A 23,995-nucleotide genomic window follows, 5' to 3' on the forward strand; every position below is an offset into this window, starting at 1 on the left:
AAATCAAATTAACGTGTCCACACTACAGGGGAGCCTTGAAATGAGTCCGAGGCGGGCTCTATTGTGGTGGACGCGCTACCTCAATGTAGAGCCCCAGGACGCACTGGGCAGTAATTACTTCGAATGTCTCTGGGGAGTCGTTATTTCAGAATAGCAGCAGCGGAGTATCCACACGGCTGCTATTTCAAAGTAACGGGCGCAGTAGCATGGACGCGCCACTTACTGTTACGAAATAACTCCCTTGTGCAGACCAGGGCTTAGAAGGGACATGGCACAGGGGGCTTGTTTTGAAAGGAGCCATTATGACGCTCGTGCAGATTGGAGGCAAGAGGAATACGAAGATGCTATTCCTAAGATAACCCGGTAGAAAGAACAGGAACGGGGGGAGCCAGAGAGCTTCTGCCCCACGCCGCATCCCTTCAGGGCAGGGTTGGGGTATGTTACATGGTAGTGGCTCTCCTCGGAGGCCAGATCTGATGCCTTCTGAAGTCAACAGCCGTCTTTCCACAGGTGCTCAGGAGCCTGGGAAGGAGAGGAGAGCATCTGCCTCCGGCGTTACCACGGCGACACCTTCCAGCCACACCAAAACCACAAGCCACCCAAGGGGAAAGCTAAAGCAGGATGCGACCCACACAGCCTCTGGGTGTGAGTCACTGGCCCATCCGGTGGCACTGAGACCAGCGTGAAGTACAGACTTAACGACCAGGCTTCCAGCTCGCGAGGTAGCGGCTCGTGCTGTTGGCGCCCAAGGGGGAGCGGTGCTCATCAGAGACCAACAACGGCTCATTGGAACCCCAGGAACCAGCTGAGCTCAGAGTTCCGCTTCAGCTCACGTCCCGGCTGTGCCACCTGCTTCCTGCACGGCCTTGCGGAAGTCACTTAGCCTCCCCGCGTCTCGGCTCTCCAGCGGTACGATGGGGCTAACATCCCTGCCCGGCCTCCTAAGGGAGCCGTGAGGCCGCGTACGGTAAAGACGGCGAGGTGCTCCGCTGCGGCAGGGATTCTGATGCTGCATTGGAGCAGCTGGGACGCGGCTGCAAAGTTCCACTCCAGACCAGGAGCCCACTGTCCTAGGGACGCTGCTGAGAGGGATCCCCGCAGGGTTCTCGTCTCGTGAGCACACGGTAGAGGGTCTCCCACAAACAAAGCAGACATACCTCTGGCCCGGCGGAGGGATGTTAAATTGCATTTGATCAGCTAATCGAGTAGTCGATGGAATTTCATGGGACTACTCGATGCGTTGATAAGGTGGGAAACTGCAGAGCTGCAGCGGGGTTAGCTCCGGGCCTGGGTGCTCATCCTGCTGCGGCTCTTCTTTTTATATGTATGAAGAGCCGCCAGATTTATAAAGCAGAGGCACAGTGGTGGGGGGAGGAGGGGAAGGGGACCAGGTACGAGCCAGGACAGCTGATTCCTGGCTTATACCCAATCCCCCCTAAACACCTCTGCCTCCCCTGCCCTCCTCTCCACAGAGATGGTGCTGGGTGGAACCGGCTTTTAAGCCAGCTTCCCCACCAGCACTGGCTCCTGCTCCTCCCCTTGCTGCTCCTCTCCAACAGATTGGGAGGAGCAAGGGTGGGAGGAACCAACTAGTCGCGTGACTACTACAAAGCATATGTTTATTGACTAGTCGCTTACATCCCTAGCCCCAGACAGTGCTGTGGGGGGGGGGGTAGTTGTTCCCAGGCTACTCTGGGGGGGGCACCAATTTAGTCCCCCTCCACTCTCCCTGTCATACCTCAGCTCGCCCGTTCCTCCTCCACCCGCCGTCTCCAGCTGGAGCCTCCTGCCTCTCCGCCCCCAGCCCGACCCTCCTCCATCTCCGCCGACAGGTTAGCGTGTGCAGAGGCCCGTCCCCAAAGTGGAGAGGGCGGGGGAAGACACGGTACAAGCTCCCCCGCCCCCTCCGAGGGTCAGGCTCAGGTTTGGGGCCCCACGCCGGGGTGGAGGGGCGCAAATGTTGCCTTTGCCCCTGGCCGCATAACACCCTCGCTATGCTGCTGGCTCGGGGCTTGCCACTTTGCACTGGACGGCCCCAAGGTGGAACAGCTCCTCTCGCTAGTTGTTAACCATGATCGAACGGCAAACTGCTTGTGATCGGTAATTGACAACACACACTACTGCCAGGCCGGGGGCGGGGAGCGGGGAGCTGCACACAGCCAGCCACTTTGCAAATATAGCTCCGGGCAACCATCCGTGCTTGAGCAGGGACCAGTCAGTGAAGTAGGGAGAGGACTTCTCCCTTCCGTCCACCCAGCGATATTTCCTGAGGGTTTGATCCTGAGCATCCCTGAGCCCCCTCCTCCAGAAAGCCAGTGGGGGGGGGGTGCCCCAGCCAGCTCAACTTCCCCCTCAGAGCCCCATTTGTCACCTGCTTGCTCCCTGCCTTTCCATTGCCCTCCCTAAGGTGGCTTCCCCCTGCCGAACTTGCCCCTCGGTGATTCATTCTCAGCGCACCCTGTGGGTTTAGCATCCTACCACATTCATGTGCACGGTCCGTTCTGGTCTATTTCATGGCCAAGGGCGTTTAAAATGAATCAATTTCATGTCGGCAGCTGCTCAGGTCTGAAATGTGATGATGTTGTAACCGTGGGGGTCCGGACTCAAAATGCGGTGGGGGGAGTTTTGAACCATGTCGCTAGTTCTCCCGGCAGTCTCCCACTCAGGTGAAGGGCTGACAGGGGAAGCTGCAGCCTCTCTGTGCAGGGAAATGGCAGCTGGAGCCCAGAGCTTCCTACAGCCGGGGGAGATCTCAGAGGTGAGTCTGACCCACCCAAGGAGTGGTCCCTGCAAGGGAAGAGATCTTGTCCCTTCCCCGCCCCCCACGGGGCTAGCAGCTAGAGCCTTGCGCAGGGTAGGAGCCGGCTGCATGCCAGATTTCATGGGGAGGTCAGATTTCATGGTCTGTGATGTGTTCTTCATGGCTGTGAATTTGCTAGGATGGTCTTGCATCGGTCCCCACATCGACTCCTCTCTGGCCCTTCCCCAAGGGGTCTCCGTCTTTCCTATCCATCCTCCTCTGACAGTAGCTTGGTCTGTCCCTGGCTCACTGTTGTGGCAAGCACCCTCTGTCTGCCTGATGCTGCCTCTCTTTCCTTTAGGGACCCTTCTTCTCTGCCCCCGTCTTTGTCTTGCCAAACTCGGGGGGCCCCAAGGCACAAGGTGGGATCTGAGCGGAGAGGAACAGCCCGGAGCAGAGGCTTGGCACGGAGGTGGGACTACAGCATGTGTAGACACACCCGAGCTGGCTTTGCTTAGTTTCATAGCCTGTAGTAATGAAGCGACCCCAGCCTGGACTTCAGAGGCTACAAACCCGGGGTCCCAGGTGGCTAGAACAGGCCAGGCTGAAACCTGTGTTGCTGCAGCTTCCCTGCTGTTATACCTGAGCTAGCTGGATTAAAGGGGGCGCGGGTGTCTTTGCAACATAGACGTCCCCTTAGCCAGGGACCAGCTGCAATGCCCAGCGCTGAATCTCAGCTCAGATTCCAACCCCCCGTGGCATTTCTGGGCTAGGAATTAGGACTGTATTTCAAACGTCCCTCCTGCTGGGCTTAACGCCAGAGCGGTGGGACCCAGACTTCCCCAAAGAATGGGGAAATGGGACTCCAGGTTGGTGAGTGTCTGGGGAAACGGCGAACCGCTGACCCACAGAAAAATCAGATGGGGGCTGCACACAAGTGAGAAGCAAAAAAGCCCTCGCTGGTGTGGCCCCCGAGTGAGGAGAAAGACGCTCCTCAACTTCCCCTCCCACACCAGAGCCTAGAGGGGCCCAGCCTAGTAGATTTTGGTGTGCTCCAGTCCTGTGGTGGAGTAGCGGGGGGCTGGAGCACCAGCACAGGCTCCCCAATGCTGGGGGGGCTCTGAGCTCAGAGGCCGGATCCAGGCCAGCCAGCCCCCGGGCCTGAGGTCTCCCACCCCTGTACTAGAGGATGTTCGCTGCAGCCGGTCCTGAGCTGGAGGAGGTGGGCTTGATGTTCCAAGGGGCTTGAGTTTCTAGGGTTCCCTGGATGTGGGGGCAGCTTCTCCCAGGGTTTGCGCAAGGGAGGTGGGAATTGTGCCAGGAGCGGCCCCCGCTGGGAATGTAGGGAGTGAGCGCGTGCCCTGGATCCATCGCTTGAGAGCGCCGAGCGCGTCGCAGCCGAGAGAGGGACGCCGTGGCAGGATGCTTAGTCTGTAGCTGTGCGATCAGGGCCCAGCTCTGTAAAAAGCCTCATGGAAAAACCACACGGAAACCCTGCAAATGCTGGGATCGTTCCAAGCTGGCTCCGACTCCACATCTGGGCTCTGTGACCTTGCGCCGTGGGCACGTTCAGCATTTGCTGGGTTCAGGACTGGCTGGCCCCGGGGCAAAAGGGCGAGAGGGGGTTACGCTGCACAGGTGCAGGATGCTGGCTCACGCAGGGCAGCTGGGAGATTCGCCAGCAGCCTTGCTAGCCTGACAGTGGCTCCGAAGACAGGAGAAATCATCCGTGCGTTCGGCACGGCGTGGGACGGGTTTTCCCTGCTTTTTCCTGGAAGACTATGTGCAGTGGTCTAGCACACACCAGCTGTGCACGGAGCTCTCCTGGGCCCGCGATGCGGCAGCTTTCCAGGCCTCAGCTCCCGGGCTCTGCATTAGCTCTGACAGCATTCCCTGGCACTGGGCGAGTCTCCGGGCCAAGCTGCCGTAAAAGCTAATGGGCGATGCAATATTCAGCATGCACTCATGGAGACATGGGAGTGCATTAGAGTGCTCCCTGCTGCTTTGCAAACAAGCTTGCCCAGCGGAAAGGGGTTCAGGCCTTCCCCAGCACAGCCCCCGTGCAGCTGCTGGTTCAGAGACAGTGGGGAGAGAGTCTCTCCCCAAGTTCTGTTCCTGCATCTTGGTGACCAGCTCTTGGCCCAAGAAGGACTATATGGGTCTGTCTGAGCCTCGGAGTGCTGCTCCAACCGCTGGCCAGTAGGGGTCGCTGCTGAGCACCATCCACTGCCACGGAACATTCCCCCAGTGGTATGCTGGCCCCACCCGGAGCCACCAGCCACTCCGGGGGTCCCGAGAGACGCTTCCTTCCGTGGCCCGGGGCTCAGGTCATGGCTGCTGTGGCCGTCTCCGAGGCGCTGCCCGAACAAACCCTCACCCCATGTTCCACGTGGGTGCTGGGAGCTGGTGGGAAGTGCAGACACGGGTTGCACTGGGCGAGGGGCACAGCCACCCCGAGAGCCCCCGTTTGTACAGAGGGTGGGAAGCCCAGCCGGGGCAGGGGCTGCGCAGAGGGGTCCGAGAGGGATCGGCAGGGAGTCGTGCAGGTGGGCAGGTGCCCTAGCAGCGGGATCAGCCCGGCGGGGAACATTGTCCTGGGGAGGTGGTGGAAGCCCCGTTGATCAGTCACTCGGCAACATTAAAGCTTTCCCTGCAGGCACCAGTGTGGGGCTGGCTAGGGCTGACCTCCCTGGCCCTTTCCATCTGCCAGGGCTGCAGCGAGTCACCATCTTTCCTGGGAAGCCATGGGGAGGGGCCCTTTGCAGCCCTAGGCTGAGCTTATCGGGGGGAGGGAGGGGAGGGCCGTTTGCAAAAGCAGCAGTGTGTGTGCATCAGCCCTGCCAATCACCAACACACCCCACCACGGCTATGGGAGCGCCCTGTGCCCTCCCCAGGAAATCCACCCGCCTCTCAGCTAGGAAAGGGGGGCACCGAGCCAGTCTGCGCATCAGCGCCTGGCCTCTCCGCTTGGCTCCCAGCTCCCCAGGACATGCGACAAGCCCGGCGGCCTCTTGCCAGCTGTGGTTTTAGCGAGATGGGCACATAAATCCACGAGCTGCCTCCAGCTTCCTTCAGCCTCCTACGCCCCCGGGTTCCTGCAGTCATAAAACTCACCAGCCGGACAGCTTTATGAACACCAGGCATCTGCTGCCTGCAGTTAGGGCTGGGCCTCTGCCCCCCGTTACAGCTGGCCACCTCCAGCATCGCCAGCACGGAGTGGCCAAAAATCACCAGGCCGCCCCAGAAATCCCGAGATTGGCTTAACGATCATGAGATTCTAAAGTGATGCGGCAGAAGGCTTGAAGGGGAGGGGGGAAGGGGGCTTTGAACATCCCTGGCTCACATTTTCAAGCCAGCAGGGTGAAAGTTGTTCATTATTTGTGTTGCAGTAACTCCAAGGAGCCCTCGGCGTGGCCCAGGGCCCCGTTGTGCCAGGCACAGACACAGACAAAATGGCTCCCTGCTCCCAAACAGCTGGGACTTGCTGCTTTTTTATCATTTGAAAGCTCAGACCCTTCCCTAATCACGGGACTCCAGGAACTGGATACATGCAGCAAAAGCTCCAAGTGGGACATCCCACGGCCCGGGTGGTCTGAGCGCAGAGCTGGGAAATTCTGGGTTCGAATCCCCCGGTGGCCGCTGACTCCCGCTATGACCCCCATAGAATCCTAGCGCTGGACGAGACCTCAGGAGGTCATTGAGTCCAGCCCACTGCCCAAGGCAGGACCAACCCAACTAAATCAACCCAGCCAGGGCTCTGTCAAGCTGGGACTTAAAAACCTCTAGGGGTGGAGATTCCATCCCCTCCCTAGGGAACCCCTCCCAGTGCTTCCCCACCCTCCTAGGGAAAGAGTTTTTCCTAATATCCAACCTAGATCTCTCCCACTGTAACCTGAGACCATTGCTCCTTGTTCTGCCACCTGTCACGACTGTGAACAGCCTCTCTCCATCCTCTTTGGAACCCCCCTTCAGGAAGTTGAAGGCTGCTCTCAAATCCCCCCTCACTCTTCGCTTTTGCAGACTAAACAAACCCCAAATCCTCAGTCTCTCCTCCTAAGTCATGCGCTCCAGCCCGCTAATCTGTTTGGTTGCCCTACGCTGGACCCTCTCCAATGCATCCACATCCTTCCTGTAATTGGGGGACCCAGAACTGGACACAATACTCCAGATGTGGCCTCACCAGAGCGGAATAAAGGGGAATAATCACTGCTCTAGATCTGCTGGCGATGCTCTTCCTAATGCAACCTCATATGCCATTAGCCCTCTTGGCTACAAGGGCGCCCTGTTGACTCCTATCCAGCTTCTCATCCACTGTAATCCCCAGGTCCTTTTCTGCAGAACTGCTACTTAGCCAGTTGGTCCCCAGCTTGTAACAATGCTTGGGATTCTTCCGTCCCAAGTGCAGGACTCGACACTTGTCCTTGTTGAACCTCATCAGATTTCTTTTGGCCCAATCCTCTAATCTGTCCAGCTCACTCTGGACCCTACCTCTGCCCTCCAGCGTATCTACCTCTCCACCCTGTGAACTTGCTGCGAACGTGTAAACAGTGAACTTCTCGACCTCAGCTCCCCGCTTCCTCTCCGATGAGAGACATGCCATATGCCCTTTCTGCCTCCGGAAAGAGCGCCGAGTATGCTAATCGCCGCAGAAAGAGGCAGGGAGGTGGTTCCAAGGGCAGCTCTGGGTAAGCCCCGTTGCTGCTCGGTTTGCAGCCAGGAGGAGGCAAGCTTGGGGATGCTCTTTTGCTGGGAAGGAAACTGAGGCATGGGGCAATTCCCAATCAGAGACACACAGAGGTTTGTTTGCTTGGGATGACAGCAACTCTGTAGACCCTTTTCAGCAGCATGCTGTGAGGCAGCTGTCATCTGAGGGTCCCACCCCAGCATTCAGTCTCTCTGGGGGAAAAAGGGGCGAGTGGGATGTTTGCTCCTTCTTCATAAGACCTGCTATCTGTACAGAACTGCCCAGCCGGTTTGGGAAGCTGGCATGAGTGGATCATTATTCTCCCTGTCACAACAGCACCTGGAAGCTCCAGCAGAGACCTGCCATCTCATTGTGCTCGGTGCTGTACGAAAACTTAGTAAGAGCCAGACCTGGCCGCAAAGGACTCCCCATCTAAACAGGCTAGTGTCGGGTTGTTACTCCCATTTTACAGAGGGGAAACCGAGGCAGCTGAGTGCCACCAGATCACGCCTCCTCTCCGATGGGAGCGATGGAAAAGATGGAGGATCGGAGCCGGCGTGATGGGTGTTCTGGGAAGAGGCAGAGTCGTGGGAACTCAGGAAGGGCAAATTGAAGGCTACCGATTGTCCACTGCTACCACCGTCCTCTGCGACTGCACTGGCTGTCCCCAGAGCGACCCCGCATGTGGACTCTTGTCCCCCATGTAAATTACACCCCATTACATATTTTGAGGTTGCTGGAGATTTTTCCAGCCCAGGGGGGAAAGACCCCAGGGAAACAGGGAAGTGCCATGCAGAGATGAAAGTAAGCAGATGGCAAGAGCTGGTGGAGATGCGGCCAGAGCCAGCAGGGAGCTATTTAAAAAGCCGGCAGGGACCGGGGTTGCGCCGGTGAGAAATTGTAAGTGACTTTCCCCGCTGGCTATATTACACACTCACTCTACCCGACACAGCAAGCGGAGAGGGCGCTGCCGGCTACGCAGACATGCACTGGCTGACGTTCAGGCTTACCTTTCAGGCAGGATATCTTAAGTCCCATGTTTTCATCCTTTTAGCGTGGAGTGGCTCAGCGCTCAAACCCCCCGGCACGCCGGTCTGCTCCTCGGCTTTGCTCCGGCTGCAACGAGGCAGATATTTCAGAAAGCGCCCTGATGGGAAGCAGTGCGAGCAGGCGTCCCTTGTTTTTCTTTCAAAAGGTTCTGTAAGGTGGCTGGGCCTGGCGGGGTGTCTATAGACACCCGTTCATGTGCAGTATCGAACTGGAGAACAACAGGAAGCCGTGGTATTCACAACAGTAAAACCACCGACTGATGTCATGGCACCTGATGACTCAGTCTGGTTTGTTTAGGTTAAAGTAGAACTTTTTAAGCTGGGGGTGGGGAGGGAAACTTTCACACAGAGGGGGCTAGCGTCAGCGTGAATCTCTGTGCACAGTCGCTTTGGCATCCCTGGTGAATCATGGTTAGCAAAGACTCTGCCATGCCCCTCCGCCTGTTGTGGGATCGGAAAGAGCCCAGCCCTGTACGTATGGAGTCACCCTGGCTTCCAGAGCAACAGACGACGAGACGGTGATGGGAGGAATACGACTGTTGTTTAGGGAACACACTGGAAATAAAGATGGGCCCAAAGCTGCACAGTTTGGGGTTAGGGTTTTCGTTCAGGTCCCTCTCTAAGAGGAACACTTTCTCCCCATGGAGGCAATCTTAAGAACCCCATTTCGCCCTAGGTCAATGGCTCCCAATCTTTTTGAGCATATGGACACTTTTTCAATCTATTACAATTTTACAGACCCCCCTAACCCAGTGTTTCCCAATTTTATTTGGCCACGGAACCCTTTTCAGCTTAAAAGAATTTCAAGGAACCCTTAGGGTTGCCAGGGTAAAATTTGTCAAGCAAAAAAAAAAAAAAGACCAACCAGAATTTGTCACGCAAAATAAAAAAAATAAATAAAAAGGGGAAACACTGCTCTAGGCCAACTAAATCCTTCTCGCCACTCTAATAGCTTTTGAACAATTAGAGCGGGGTGTTGTATTCACGTCACATGCTCACGGGACTAAATAGTTAATATATATTTATAATTACACAATATTCGAAGATTTATTAATTAAATACATAAGTGTTTGTATACGCTCCACACTTAGGGCTGCCAGATGGTTGAACCAAAAATACCGAACACCCTCCCCCTCAAAAAAACAACACCGGGGAAAAAATTCTGTTGAGGAGACCAAAGTTGTTGAGCAAAAAAAAAGAACTCCGAGACTTATTAAGCAAAATAAATAAATAAACAAATAATAAAACAGCATTAAAACAGCAGGGCCCCTTTCAGAGTGAGTGCAGAGTTAGAATAGGGATAGGAACAGGGGAGTGGTTGAGCACTAAGACCCAGGGAAGGCGTTGCTTCCCCTTGGTCTTTAGGCTTTTTGCCAGTGGCCATTTGGTTTTATTGATCAAGCCAGAACACAGCTTCCCTGCAGAACCAGGTAAGTAGGGGGGTTGGGGGTGTCAGGACCCAGGCGGGCCAGGGGCTGGGCTCAGTTGCTGAGTGTGTCGTAGAGTTGCCAGGTGTCCAGTATTTTCACCTCCTGGCCGGGGGAAAAATATCAGAAAATACTGGACATTTTAGGTGTTCGGTATTTTCTGAATTTTTTTTACCAGATAGGAGGCGAAAATACCAGACTGTCTGGGTCAATACTGGACACCTGGCTACCCTATGCACACTTACTTTAATTTCTATTTTAAACTCTCTGCGGACCCCCTGCAGTACCATGGCGGACTACTGGGGCTCTGCGGACCACAGGTTGGGAACCACTGCCCTAGGTGATGGGTGCATACCTCCCTCTGACTGATCGCTACACAAGTGCCTTGTTTGGAGCTCCACTAGGTTGACTCTTGGGCCCAGAGAAATCAGAGAAGTGGAGGATTGGAAGGGACTTCGGAAGTCACCAAGTCCTGTTCTGAAGAGGGGCCAGTAAGCCTAGACCCTCTCTGACAAGTGTTTGTTCAACCTATTTCCAAAATCCTCCAATGATGGGGACTCCCCAACCTTCCCCCTCCCCCACAGCAGAAAGCCACAGGGAGCAGCCAGCTGCTTAAAGCAGAGTAGGGCTCCTTGGAAGCAGCTGGCTGCTCTGTGTCTGAGGGTCCCGGCAGGGTGGATCCTGTGGACTGGATCAGGCCGCCTGCAGGCTGGATCTAGTGGCTTGGTGGACCGGCTCTGGCCCGCGGGGCCGTATCTTGCCCACCCCTGCCCTAGAATGAAATGGAGCCCTGTTAATATCAATGAGGCTCTTATATCACGTGCCTGGGTCCGCCTGCCCAGAGCACGGAGCAGGATTGGGGCTGTGGCTGAGTGCAAAGCAAAGGACTGAGGTGTGAGTGTGGAGGCCAGAGAGAAGCAGGGGCAGTGGGGCTACGAGCCAGGCATGATTTGTAAGGAGGGAGGTGAAGGAAGGGGCTTGAGGAGGGGTCACTCAGGGCCTATGAGGTAGGAGGAAGCGCAGAGCATAGGAAAGAGATATATAGAGTGAGAGAGGTGAGAGATATAGTTGGAAGGTAGTTCCTGGGCCTGCTTCTGAGCTCAGCAGCACTAGGGTTACACCCACTCAAGTTTGCTAATTTCAGACGAGCTCCTCCTGATTTCAGGTTCAGACTCAGGCTGCTTTGGGCTGGGAGGGGCGGAGATACTTGCCAAACACCCGATGTTTTACTAGCAGCAAAGGGAACACGGGGCCCCCTGGCCATGCCCATTTCCTTGTGCAGACCGGTTCCTGTCCCAGCTGTACTGCTTGGAAATCCCCCTTGGCCACTACCTAGTCTAATACCCAGTTCATCCCCTAGCGTGCACCCAGTCTACACAGTGCATTGACTCAGCCATCCAGCCCCAACTTTCCATCTCCATTGGCTATGATCCTAGATCTCAAAGGAGCTGGATTCTGATCTCTAAGGCTATGTCTAGACTGCAGGCTTCTTTCGAAAGAGAAATCCGCTTTTTCGAAAGAGAGCACCCAGCGAGTCTGGATGCTCTCTTTCGAAGACAGCCTCTTTACATTGAAGAACGCCTTCTTTCGAAAGAGGAGCTTTCGAAAGAAGGCGTTCTTCCTCGTGAAATGAGGTTTACCGCCATCGAAAGAAAAGCCGCGTTCTTTCGAAATAATTTCGAAAGAACGCGGCTTGAGTCTGGACGCAGGGGAAGTTTTTTCGGGAAAAGGCTACTTTTCCCGAAAAAAACCCTGAGTCTGGACACGGCCTAAGTCCGGGGTAGCTCTGCTGAAGTTGGTGTAAATCTGTATCTAGTTGAGAGAATGCGTCTGTCTGTTCAAGAACTCCTCCTAAACAGTAAGAGCTAGGACCACCATATTTGGTAGGCAGCTTCCTATTCTCCTAACTTACGGCAAGGTCAAGGGTTGGGTTGTGCCAGGACAAGGGGATGTGCCTGGAATGGGATTGCGTCTCATAAAACCAGACAGAAAAGAGACAGACTCACCCGGCAGGTGAAAGGGACTGGCTAGGGGCTGATGCAATGAGTCCCCCACCCCTGTCCGGGACTGCCCCAACCCCGAGCCTCCCATCCCCCAGGTGCTTTTTAAGGAGGGAGGGGCTGAAGTCCCCCTACCTGATTCATACTGGCTGTTCCCCTGCATCAGGGAGCGAGGGGAAAGTGCACTGTTTGCTGCATTCCTCACTCTGGCTGAGGCACGGAGGGCAGAAGAACCTGGACCGGCCCCAGCTGGTTGGCATGCGCCCCTCCCCTGGCTGTGCCCGCTGGAGCTGCAGCAGTCATGGAGAGGTGCTTCTCACCTGGCCCCAAGCTGCTGCAGTGAGAGACGTCTGGGGAAGTCCTCTCTCCACAGGGCAAGCTGCCTACTGAACCCCTCAGCCACAACCCTATCCCGGAGCAATGATTTCAATGAAGAAAAACGATTTGTGTAATGGACCCAGTCAACGCCGGGTAACTCTTCTAGTCTACGATTTGGGAGAGTTTGTGCCTCTGTCCGTCCTTGAATCCATTCATTCAGGAACTCCTCCTAAACAAATAAACTTAAAAAACAACAATGAAGAGTCTTGCAGCACTTCAGAGACTAACCAAAAATGTCGATGGTATCATGAGCTTTCATGGGCACAGACGACTTACTCAGTTGAAACAGTACGAGCTAGGACCACCAAATTTGGGATGCAGCTTCCTCTTATCATAACTTAAAGCAAGGTCGGGGTTTGGCTGTGCCAGGACAAGAGGATGTGCCTGGAATGGGATTGTTTCTCATCAAACGGAAAAGGAGGGATGTGATAGCAGAGACAGTTATATCCCAGATAGACCCCAGGGAGCAGCCACTGGCCAATAGCATGGCCCCTGCCATTCCAGCCTAATTACCCAGCATTGCCTGGGTTCATGTCTGGCCTGGGGCAGTGGAGGAGGAGGTCATGGGGGCTGTGTGGCCTGGTTGGCAGCTGCAGCCATGTGGCATGGTGCCTGGTGGTTGCAGGGGCTGCATGGTAGCTGGCAGCTGCTCTCTAGGGCAGGCCAGTGTGGCGGAGTCTGTGCTGCTGGCCAGTGGCTGCTCCCTGAGGCTGGGGGGGGGGTTGCTGCCCCCGTGTGGTCATTTGTGAGTATAACTGTCCCTGCTATCGCACCGCTCCCTTTCTGTTTGATGTGAAACAATCCCATTCCACCCATATTGCCCTGTAAGTTATGATAAGAGGCAGCTGCCCACCAAATGTGTGTGGGGGGGTCCTAGCTGTTTCAGAGGAGGAGTTCTTGAACAAACGGACACTGGGACAGACACACAGAGCCACACAAATGCTCTCAAATATATAGTAGCTATGGCCCAAGACTTGTCAATAGCCATGGTAAGTGTACATATGGCTGACGAGTGCTGCATTTAATCATTAACTTCTGCCTAGCACCGCAGGGCTGTCGTTCGGGCACAGCGACTAGTAAAATAGTAATTTCCCTTTCTCAGCAGCCAGATTTTCTGGCCTTAGAAGTGGCCATATGGAGGCTGTTCTGGGCAGACAGCACTTTAGAATCCCAGGCCAGAGCTCACCCCTGCGCATCAGCCGTCTCCCTTCTCCGCCCCCCGGTGCATAAAGCCAGAGGGAAATGCAGATTGCACAACCCCTAAGCCACCGGAGTGCTATAGTGTAGACGGTGCCTATTATGGGTGGCTGGTAATGAAGGCAAAGGAAGGCACAGCCTACCTATACAGACATAGGTGGCCCCGCCCACGCTCCGCCCCAGGGCAGGTCCCCCCCTACCTGCATGCAGCAGGCTTCTCTTGGCCAGGCACTGGGGCTGGCAGCTGGAGGGGGAGGGGCAGTGTGGCCCATGCTTCATAACCCCCTAGCATCCACAGGTTTGGCTGCTTCAGCCACCACTCCATGGCCCCATGGCTGCCCAGCCAACTAGCCAGTCACACGGCTGCCTGGTGGGGGTTGTGGTGTCCGGCAACCTAATGTTCCAGGGGGGGAGTGTGAGCCTTGCCCTGAGCCACAATGAGGGGCTCTGGGGGAGCGGGGCGGGAGCCAGTGGCTGCAATGGGGGCTGGGAGGGATCCCGTGAGCATGGAAGGGGTGGGCTGGGGGGCTTGCCTCCTCAAACCAGCCATTCACCCGCTGCTCACGCTTCCTGCCTCGACGGCTCCGTCCATCAATGTAGCTCATCCCCCTCTCCGAGAGTGGGGGGCAAGGTCGAAGGGAGAACCCTTCCATTCACCTCGCTGAGTCTTCAGGGCGGGTTCACACGACCTAACGACACTGCTCAGGACAGAACAGCTACACAGCCCCGAGTGACGTGGCTAAGTGGGTCTAGTTTTTAGGCACAGGCCAGGTCTTAGCGAAGCGAGATGTAGAATCATAGAATCCTAGAGCTGGAAGAGACCTCAGGAGTCATCAAGTCCCACCCCTTGCCCAAAGCAGGACCAATCCCAACTCAATCAACCCGGTCAGGGCTTTGTCAAGCCGAGACTTAAACACCTCTAGGGATGGAGAGTCCACCCCCTCCCTAGGGAACCCATTCCACGTGGGTTGACCGTGGTGGCGGTTCTCTGCCCGGCGCACGGTAACTTTGGAATGCCGCATCCGAGCAATCCCAACATTCCAGGGAATGGGCTAGACCTCGGCAGGCAGAATTCTATGGACCTGGGGGGAACCGTCAACCCAAAAGGGGGGAGCTGAGGACGCACAAAGCCCTGAGGCATCTGATCCCTCCACCCATCAGCTGTAACTGTCTGTAGAGCAAAGATCTCTTTGATGGTAGCTATTAACCCCCTCCAGCATGGCAACACCCCCCTCGGGGCCCTGCCCAGCCCCCCAATGGCATTTAAAATGGGAACCCCTGAAGGGCGTATCTCAGACAGAAAAGAAACAACTTGAATTACAAAATGTGCTGGGGGGGGGCATTTTAGGGGAGGGGGAGTCAAGCTTGGCCAACAGAAGCAACGACATGTGTGACCCTCTGGATATGGACAAGTTAAAAGAGGAGCAGTTTCAAGGGGAATAGGAAACATTTGGAAGCCCTGCAGAGCCCTTAGCATTGGGGAAAAGGGGTACCCAGAATCCCAGGAAAGAGGAAGACAGTAGGGGGGTTGCAGGGAACCCCCAAAATACAAGGGCATGTGAGAGTGAGAGACACACAGTGTTGGGAGAGGGGGAGGAATAAAGAAGATAAGAAGCCCCTCTTGTGTGCAATGCAGGCCGCTTCAGAAGCAATGAAATATGTGACTCTTCAGTAACATCTTGACAAACTAGACACACTCAAGTCCATGAGTCCGGATTTAATGCATCCGAGGGTACTGAGGGAGTTGGGAAATGTCACTGCAGATCCTTTGGCCATTATCTTTGAAAACTTGTGGAGATCAGGAGAGATCCTGGACGATTGGAAAAAGGCAAATGTAGTGCCCATCTTTGAAAAAGGGAAGAAGGACGATCCAGGGAATTACAGATCCGTCAACCTTACTTCAATCCCCGGAAAAATCATGGAAGGGCTCCTCAGGGAATTCATTTTGAAGCACTTGGAAGAGGAGAAAGCGATCAGGAATAGTCAACATGGATTCACCAAGGGCACGTCATGCCTGACCAATCTGATTAGCTTCTATGATGAGGTAACTGGCTCTGTGGATATGGGAAAGTTGGTGGATGTGATAGACCTTGACTTCAGCAAAGCTTTTGATATGGTCTCCCACAACATTCTTGCCAGCAAGTTATGGAACTATGGATTGGATAAATGGACTGTAAGATGGCTAGACAGCTGGCTAGACTGTCAGGCCAAACGGATAGTGATTAACGGCTCGATGTCAGGTTGGCGGTCGGTTTCTAACAGAGTGCCCCAAGATTGTTTCTAGGACCGGTTTTGTTCAATATCTTTATTAATGACCAGAATGAGGGGATGGACTGCACCCTGAGCAAGTTTGCAGATGACACTAAGCTAGGGGGAGAGGTAGATATGTTGCAGGGCAGAGATAGGGTCCAGAGTGAGCTGGACAAATTAGAGGGTTGGGCCAAAAGAAATCTGATGAGGTTCGACAAGGACAAGTGCAGAGTCCTGCCCTTGGGATGGAAGAGTCCCAAACATTGTTACAGGCTGGGGACTGACTGGCTAAGTAGCAGTTCTGCAGAAAAGGACCTGGGGATTACAGTGGATGAGAAGCTGGATAGGAGTCAACTGTGTGCCCTTGGAGCCAAGAAGCCTAATGGCATGTTAGGGTGCATTAAGAGGAGCATTGCCAGCAGATCCAGAGAAGTGATTATTCCCCTTTAGTCAGCTCTGGTGAGGCCACATCTGGAGTATTGTGTCCAGTTCTGGGCCCCCCACTATAGAAAGGATGTGGATGCAATGGAGAGGGTCCAGCGGAGGGCGACCAAAATGATGAGGGGGCTGGAGCACAGGACCTGTGAGGAGAGGCTGAGGAATTTGGGCTTATTTAGTCTGCAGAAGAGAAGAGTGAGGGGGGATTTGAGAGCAGCCTTCAACTTCCTGAAGGGAGGTTCCAAAGAGGATGGAGAGAGGCTGTTCTCAGTAGTGACGGATGGCAGAACAAGGAGCAATGGTCTCAGGTTACAGTGGGGAGGTCTAGGTTGGATATTAGGAAAAACTATTTCCCTAGGAGGGTGGGGAAGCACTGGGATGGGTTCCCTAGGGAGATACTGGACTCTCCATTCCTAGAGGTTTTTAAATCCCAGCTTGACAAAGCCCTGGCTGGGTTGATTTAGTTGGGATGGTCCTGCCTTGGGCAGGGGGCTGGGCTTGATAACCTCCTGAGGTCTCCTCCAGCGCTAGGATTCTATGAGTCTATGATAAACAAAGCTGGATTTTTCATTGCCAGGAAATGGATGTTCTTGCTATGAAATGACATGGGCCCCTTGTAAACAGCATCTCTGGGTATTTATCGACATTAGGTGATGATGCATTAACTTACTACAACTCTTATGCTTTTCTGTAATGCCTGTCATCAAGAGAACTGTCAGAGCCCATAAACAGAAATTGCTCAGCACTGAAAGGCAGCTAGCTCTGGGGTGGAACGTAGCAGCTTTTTTCCAGGGTAGAGTAGCATTACACAACGAGTTAGAGAAGGTGGCAAGAAATGCGAGGCAGCGTCTTGCTTTCTGCCAATGCAAGGATGAAATACACTTCATGTTGCATTGGTGAGGCTGCATATTATTGAAATATTTATTTGCTGCTCTCTTTAAAGCTTGTGTCTGCACTAGGAAAGTTTTGCTGGAAGAGTTACGTCAACATACACTCAGGCCAGGCCTACTCTAGACCTGGAAACTCGGCTTAAGGGACGCAACTCCAGCAATGTAGACTATGTAGCTGGAGTCGGCTTACCTTAAGACGAGGTTGGCACCATCCCCATTGTGGGAGAGGCTTCCCTTACTCCTTACAACTGTCAGGAATATAGACACTGAGTGGAGCTGCCTTCAGCATTTGATTGATGGGTCTGTAGTAGACCTGCTCAATCAAATGCCAGAACATGGATCTCCGTCGTGGTGAATGAAGACGTGCCCTCAGTGGAGATGCAGTTTGCTCCTTATACCCAGTGCCGACTTAACCACTAGGCACAGTAGGCACAGTGCCTAGGGCCCACGAAAATGTTTTAATTTCTTTTAAAATTAGAAGAAAAAAATGAATTTTTAGGGTAGAAGAAAATGTTTTAATTTTTTTCTCACATCAGGAAAAAATGAAACTTTTAGGGCTCACGAAAATCTATTCAATTTTGTCTAAAACATAAAATGTTGAAGTATTAAAAGTTATATCAAAAATAATTTTTAATATTTTTTTTTATGGAGGATGGGGCTCACGAAGGCAAAAGTGTCTAGGGCCCACGAAATAATGCAGCCCTGTTATACCTGCTCCCCAAGGGACATAAACTGTGCTGGAGAAAGCCCCTATATGCTCCTATGCGTGTGTCCACACTAGAGTTTATACTGGCCCAGCTGCAAAAGCCTCACCAGCTGGCAATGGAGGTAACCTTGGCGGAGTTATTCCCATTTCCACCATCGTGTCCTAGCTCCCTCTGGTGGCAGGGAGAGGCTGTGCATTGCGTGTTCCTGCTCCCCTTTCAAAGCTAGACCTGCCACCATCCCAAGCCCCATGTGCTCCTCGTCTTGCCAGGGTTCCCGCCGTGGATAAGCCAATGTGTGGCTTGCTACCTGGGAGAGAGCTGTCTGGCAGCAAGACCTGTGCGAGACCAGAGGCTGGGTACAGCGAGGCAGGGCCACGTGGAAAGTACCGAGTCGGTTGTGAGTCGGCCCTGCCCTCCCCCGGAGATGTCTAGTGGAACCTTTCAGCCCTCAGCACAGGAAACGTGCAGTTCCTTTGGGGTTGCCCTCAACTCTCTTGCACAAACACTCCAATCCACCTCTCGGGTCCCACCAGAGCTTACATCCAGCCGGGGCTGCGCTCCAGAAAATATTTTCCAACTCACAGGGCAGAAACCCCCAGGCCCCAGCACCCTCCCATGGGGCAGAAGCCTTGAAGCCTGGTGTCCCGCCATCCCTGTGGGGAAATAGCTCTCACCTCAGTGCCCCCCACCCCTCCTACACAGCAGAAGCCCTGCACCCCAGTGCATCCCCCCAACCATGGGGCAGAAGCCTTGAGCCTCGGTACCCTGCAGCTGAAGCCCAGAGCTCAAAATGGGGGCAGACGTGTGGGAAATACTTTGAGAAGTTCACCCCAAGGGGAGCAGCCATCCCCCTCCCCTCACACCTCTGGTCCCACCACCTGTGATCCCCAGAACATCAGATCCTCCCGCCCAGCTCTGGAGCCCGGGCAGGGCTGTTACCCACATTGTACACATGGGGAATTGGGGTACAGAGAGTTGAAAGGACTTTGCCCCGGTCTCCACTCCACATGCACCACAACCCCTGGCCGTGAGCACCGTCGCTAGCGCGGCCGAACCTGCCGGGTCGCCAGCACGAGTCGGTGGGAGAACTCTCCACCACTGAGCTACTGGTTCTTGGGGAGCTGGTGTAACTCCACTGTGGGGACTAGCTCTCCTGCTGGGGTCGGTAGTGCCTTCACGACGCATGACAGCGGCACCCCCTGCAGCGCTGTAAGTGCATACAAAGGAGCTGGGTCTGCTGCATCCCACCCAAACCACTAGACCACACTGCCTCTCTTGAGGGGCTGTTTCAGACATGGAGGAAGGGACTTCGAAGCATGGGCGGACCCTGGCCTAGGAGAGGGAGGGCTTTGCCTTCCCAAACCGCCCAGCATGGCCCTGCCTAAACTCTGCCCCCAGGCCGCCATCTGTAGGTGTTCTGGGGGCAGTGTTGCTCCAGGGCGGGGAGGCTGGAGACATGCACCCTCCTCCCTCCCTGGTGGTCGGGGCTGGGAGGTTGGGGCGTGCACGCTCTTCACCTCCGCTCTCTTCCCCTTCCTGAGGTGGGGGGCGGGGCCTCAGCAGAAGGGGCGGAGCTGTAGGTGGGGCAAGGGCCTGCCTCCCCCCACCCTAGCTGCAGATGTCCCCTAGTTCCAAGGGATGAGGACCAGACAGAGCCTGCCGGACAGCTACCCCCACCTCTCTGACCCCCCTGGGACTCCACCTCCGGCTCCTTTGCGGACTGCACTTAAGCCTCGCCTTGGGAGAGCCACATTAACTGAGGGGGGATGGTGAACACACCCGCCTCCCAGCTGACATCACTAATCCAAAACCCCCCTCCCTAGTGTAGACGCAGCTTTGCAGGCAGAGGCGTTCGCTTTGGTCTATGCGGGAAAGGAGGGTCCCTTCCCGGCAAAACACTGCACCTGTAGGTGCATGCTAGGGGGCTACGCTGGCACAGGCTCTGTAATGTAGACACAGCCTAGGTAGGTCCTCGGGCCATTTGTAATCAACGGAGCTACTTGCGAATGTAACACGGTTCCCTGTGAGTAAGTGCGTCCCAGCCTGCAGCTGCGAGTCTCCTGCGCACCCAACATGCTCCTTAAAACTAGCGCTGACATGACTGGTGCCCCCGTGTCGGTCCCAGGAGCCAGAGAGACAAGGCAGGGCAGGGAACAGCTGTAAAAGAAGAGTTTTGCCTGGAAGCGCCTCTCTTTCAGCAGAGGAAGCTGAGCCAATAAAACCCACCTTACAATTTGGGGTTTGGAAACGGCTGCCGTACGACGAGAGATTAAAAGGTCTGGGACTTTTAAAGGCCTGGGGGGATAGGATAAAGGTCTATAAAATCATGACTGGTGTGGGCAAAAGTGAATAGGGAAAAGTTATTGACTTATTCCCATAACACAAGAACTAAGGGGTCACCGAATGAAATTAATAGGTAGCAGGTTTAAAAAAACAAAAGGAAGTTTTCCTTCAGACAGCGCACTGTCAACCTGTGGAACTCCTTGCCAGAGGATGCTTTGAAGTCTGGGACTTTTAACAGGGTTCAAAAAGGAACTAGATACATTCATGGAGGTTAGGTCCATCAATGGCTATTAGCCAGGATGGGTAGGAATGGTGTCCCTAGCCTCTGTTTGTCAGAGGCTGGATACCAGTGACAGGAGAGGGATCACTTGATGATTCCCTGATCTGCTCATTCCTTCTCGGACTCTGTTGGAAGAGGACACTGGGCTAGAAGGATCTTTGGTCTGACCCAGTCTGGCCCTTCTTATGTTCTTAATTCAGGTGACTCTAACTGGAGGATTTTGCAGGAATTCAGGGTTCCTGGGGAAGAGGCGCTGCCAGGGTCCCATGCTGTTATCTGGGGCTGCCCCAGTCCTCCCGGGCCTAGATCGGAAGCTTTTGGAGGCAGTGGCCACCTGTTGGCCTGGGTTTGTACAGCCCCGTGCACCAGCCCTCCCAGAACAAGGTGCTGCGGGAGCCGGGCAGCACAGGCACTGAAGTGAAGGGTGGGTGGGGACCTCTCCCATCGGTGTTTATTTACAAGAGAGAGCAGGAAATTCCCTCCAGCGTTGGGAGCTCGGATTTTAACCCCCCGACAGCGTGGTCGGGGCTTCCTGGGCAGGGGCAGAGCCCCGGGGGGCTGGCGCCGCGGGGAGCGAGGCAGAGCCAATGGCAAGTTGCGGGGCCCGGGGAAGCCGAGCCGCAGGGCACCACCCTGCTGCGCCCCGCGCAGCGCTGAAAATCCCGCGCGGCAGCACAGGCCGGGCGACCCGCACGGGGCTGCGCTTTCCGACCGCGCCCAGCGGCTCCCACCCGAGGGGCCAAGCTGGGGACCGGCCCTGCCGGGGTTTCCAGGGGCCAGCGCGACCCCCCTGCCCTGCCCGGCGGCGGGGATTTGGGGCAAGAGAAAGTTCCCCCGGGGGCTGCGCAGGGCGGGGGAGGAGGTCGCGCAGGGGCCGGGGCAGGAGAAACTTACCAGCGCTCCGGTCTCGGTCCCTCCGCCCAGCTCCGCCTTCCCCCGCAGCCCCCAGCGAGCCGCAGGCAGCAGCTGGGCGAGGGCGATTTGCATAGCCCTGCCTGGTCCCACCTTCCCGAGTCAGCAGGGGCGGTGGGGACGGTCCCCCCCCGTCACAGCTGGGCTCTGCCGCCGCCTCCCTCCGCCCGGCCGAGCGGGGGGCTGCACGGACGCAGCGGGTGGCTTCCACTAATGGGAGGGAGGGAGGGAGACTGGACACACCCCCAGGCAAAGCGGGGGAAGCGCCTGGCAGACCAGGCAGGAGGGGGCAGGTTGCCAGCTGCGTCCAATCCCTCCCACGTAGTAAAGCTGGGACCCTCTCCCAGCCCTGAGGTTTGGGCAGGGTGGCACCAACGTCCCCAGCGGAGACAACATCTCCCAACCCCACCCAAGCAGCAGGGCAGGCACAGCTGTCTGAAGCCAGCCTGGCTCAGCAGAAAGGCCAGGCCAAAGGGCCATGGAGCCCAGCATCCAGTCTCCTGCCGGTGGCCAACGCCAGGCGCCGCAGAAGGTGTGAACAGAGCAATCCCATCATGCGATTCATCCCCTGCTTCTGACCAACATTTAAATTGTCTCGGTCCTTCAGTGGCCAGGGCCAGCACACATGGGTTTCTATTTCTGGCAGGCAGGAGAAACAGCCAGATTGGCCCCCAAAGAGACCAACGCTTAGGTCTGTGTTTTGTCCTGTTGTAAAGGCTCCATCCATGAATTTGCTGGTGCCAAGCTAGAGCTATGACATTAGAGTCCCCATTAAAAGCTCCTCTCCCCCCCCCCCATCCCTCTGCAGCCTGGCAAATGCAATCTGGGATCTGCCTCAAACAGCTCTTTCCGTAGGCCCCCTTCTGCAACACACCTGTGCAAGCGCCGTTGTGTGCCTGGGCAACTGAGGGCAGGATTTAGCCTTGGGACAGGAACGTAATTAATCACTTTGCTGATCCAAAGGGCCGGCACAGATTCCAGGTCACTGTGCCAGAGCTGTGGTGGATTGGGAGCCGTTAAACCCAGCAAATATTTAACCAATCCACAAATTAATTAGCCAGCCTTTTAGCAAAAGCTCCAGATCTGCAGAGAAAGAAGGGGCAAGGTTTGGAACGGTCGCTTTTCCAATCACCGGTCAAGTATTGTTGGGGTGGTGGGTTGGGCGATAGACACATCACTGCAGCCCATTGGTGGGACGAGCACCCTTCATTTAAGACAGCAGTCTGTCCCCCAGAAGCAAGCAGGGATGTCAAATCCTGGTTAATCAGGATTTTGCCCATGAAAGCTCATGATACTATATATGCGTTAGTCTCTAAGGTACCGCTGGACTACCCGTTCTGGTTAAACAGTAGGTCAACCTAATGTTTCACCGGTTTACCACTAAGCGGACCGTTCCAGCCCAGCTGGAGCAGCCTCCAATCCAGGGGGCTCCTGCTGCTAGCCCCATGCTGGGGCTGGCTGTCAGCTCCCAGGGCTGGAGAAGTCCCCTGCTCACCACAAGGGGTAGCTGCTCCAGCCCCCAACAGTTACCAGTTAACCCTTCAGATCCCTAGACGCAAGCACATGTCACTGCCCAAAACAAAGGGGCCGCTGAGACTTGGAACTTGAACTATGTCAGAGAGAGACTTGGCTAGGGATTATTTTGGTGGTGGTAGTAGTAGTGGTGATGGGGGGTGTGGCGAGGTGGGGGGGGGGGTTATGATGTGAGCAAGAGGTAAAGAGAAGCAGAGACTAGTGAGAAGGCAGCAAGGAAGAGCCAGTCACAACTGGAACAAACACTGCAGGGCAAGGCCCTAAGAAAAGTCTAGAGCGAGAGCTTTTGGGCTGAGTGCTGCTGATAAAGGCTTGGAACTGGGGGAGGAGGGATTGTGAGCCCCAGCCAGAGAAACAACTACATGCCATGGAGTTAAGCATACGGCCTCACTTTGCTCAGCCAACACCCTCACTGTGAGGTGGTTAATGACCACATCTGAGCCAGGAGGTGGACAGTAGAATCAACCTGCCTTAGCTCATCAGTGTGAAGGAAGCTGCTGCTGCGTGAAATGCCTTATGCGAACGGGGTAAATAGGCAGAGTTGTTGACTCAAGTCCCACAACTTGAACTCGAGTCCGACTTAAATTGCCTAGGTGACTCAACTTGAGACTTGCTAATTTTGTTAAATCGACTTGGTGAAAAAATTGTCCGAAAATGCCGATATTGCTGGCTTGTACAAAAGTGACTTGACATTTTTTAAATTAAGACTTGAGACTCGATTTGGGACTTGACTCGAAAGTGACTTCAGGGACTCGAGACTCGACTTGAGACTGGAACTGTAGTGACTTGAGACTCGTCTTGGACTTGACAATGACGACTTGAAGACAACACTGTAAATAGGTGATGCCTTTCCCACAATTACTGGGAAATGGAGCTGGTCAAAAAATGTCTCAACTTTGGAACTTTATCAGTGAAAAACCAGGACAATTTTTCAGCTCAGCTCTGTTGGAAGGTCTAACGGCCCTGAGGTTCTTCTAGAAACTCAATCATTACAATGTGTCCCTTAATCCAGTGTTTCTCAATCTTTTTTTATAAAGTACCCCTTTAAAAAAAAGTACCCCCCAGTACCTACATTTTTCAGACACACATTTTTTTCTAATATTGCAACACATTTGTTTAAACAACTTAATTGTAGCCAGGTGGGTGATGAAATTTTTGGGTGTAAAAAGGACAAAAATAATAAAGCTCTGTAAAACTTAAAACAAAAATGCAGTTTTCTCCAACTTT

General features: G+C 54.8%; 1 non-coding gene across 1 annotated transcript in view; it reads right to left on the reverse strand.

Moving 5' to 3' along the window:
- LOC106732983 (uncharacterized) overlaps positions 1-21,465 on the reverse strand; it is a 52,361-nt gene extending 30,896 nt beyond the window's left edge. Inside the window, exons 1-2 of the transcript XR_012906637.1 lie at positions 21,218-21,465; positions 8,435-8,540 (exon numbers count right to left, since the gene is read on the reverse strand). This is a non-coding gene — a transcript (uncharacterized LOC106732983). The remainder of the gene's footprint in view (positions 1-8,434; positions 8,541-21,217) is intronic.
- Positions 21,466-23,995: the final 2,530 nt, after the last annotated feature.

The sequence above is a fragment of the Pelodiscus sinensis genome, chromosome 12, assembly GCF_049634645.1.
Source record: "Pelodiscus sinensis isolate JC-2024 chromosome 12, ASM4963464v1, whole genome shotgun sequence".
Lineage (NCBI taxonomy): Eukaryota > Metazoa > Chordata > Testudines > Trionychidae > Pelodiscus > Pelodiscus sinensis.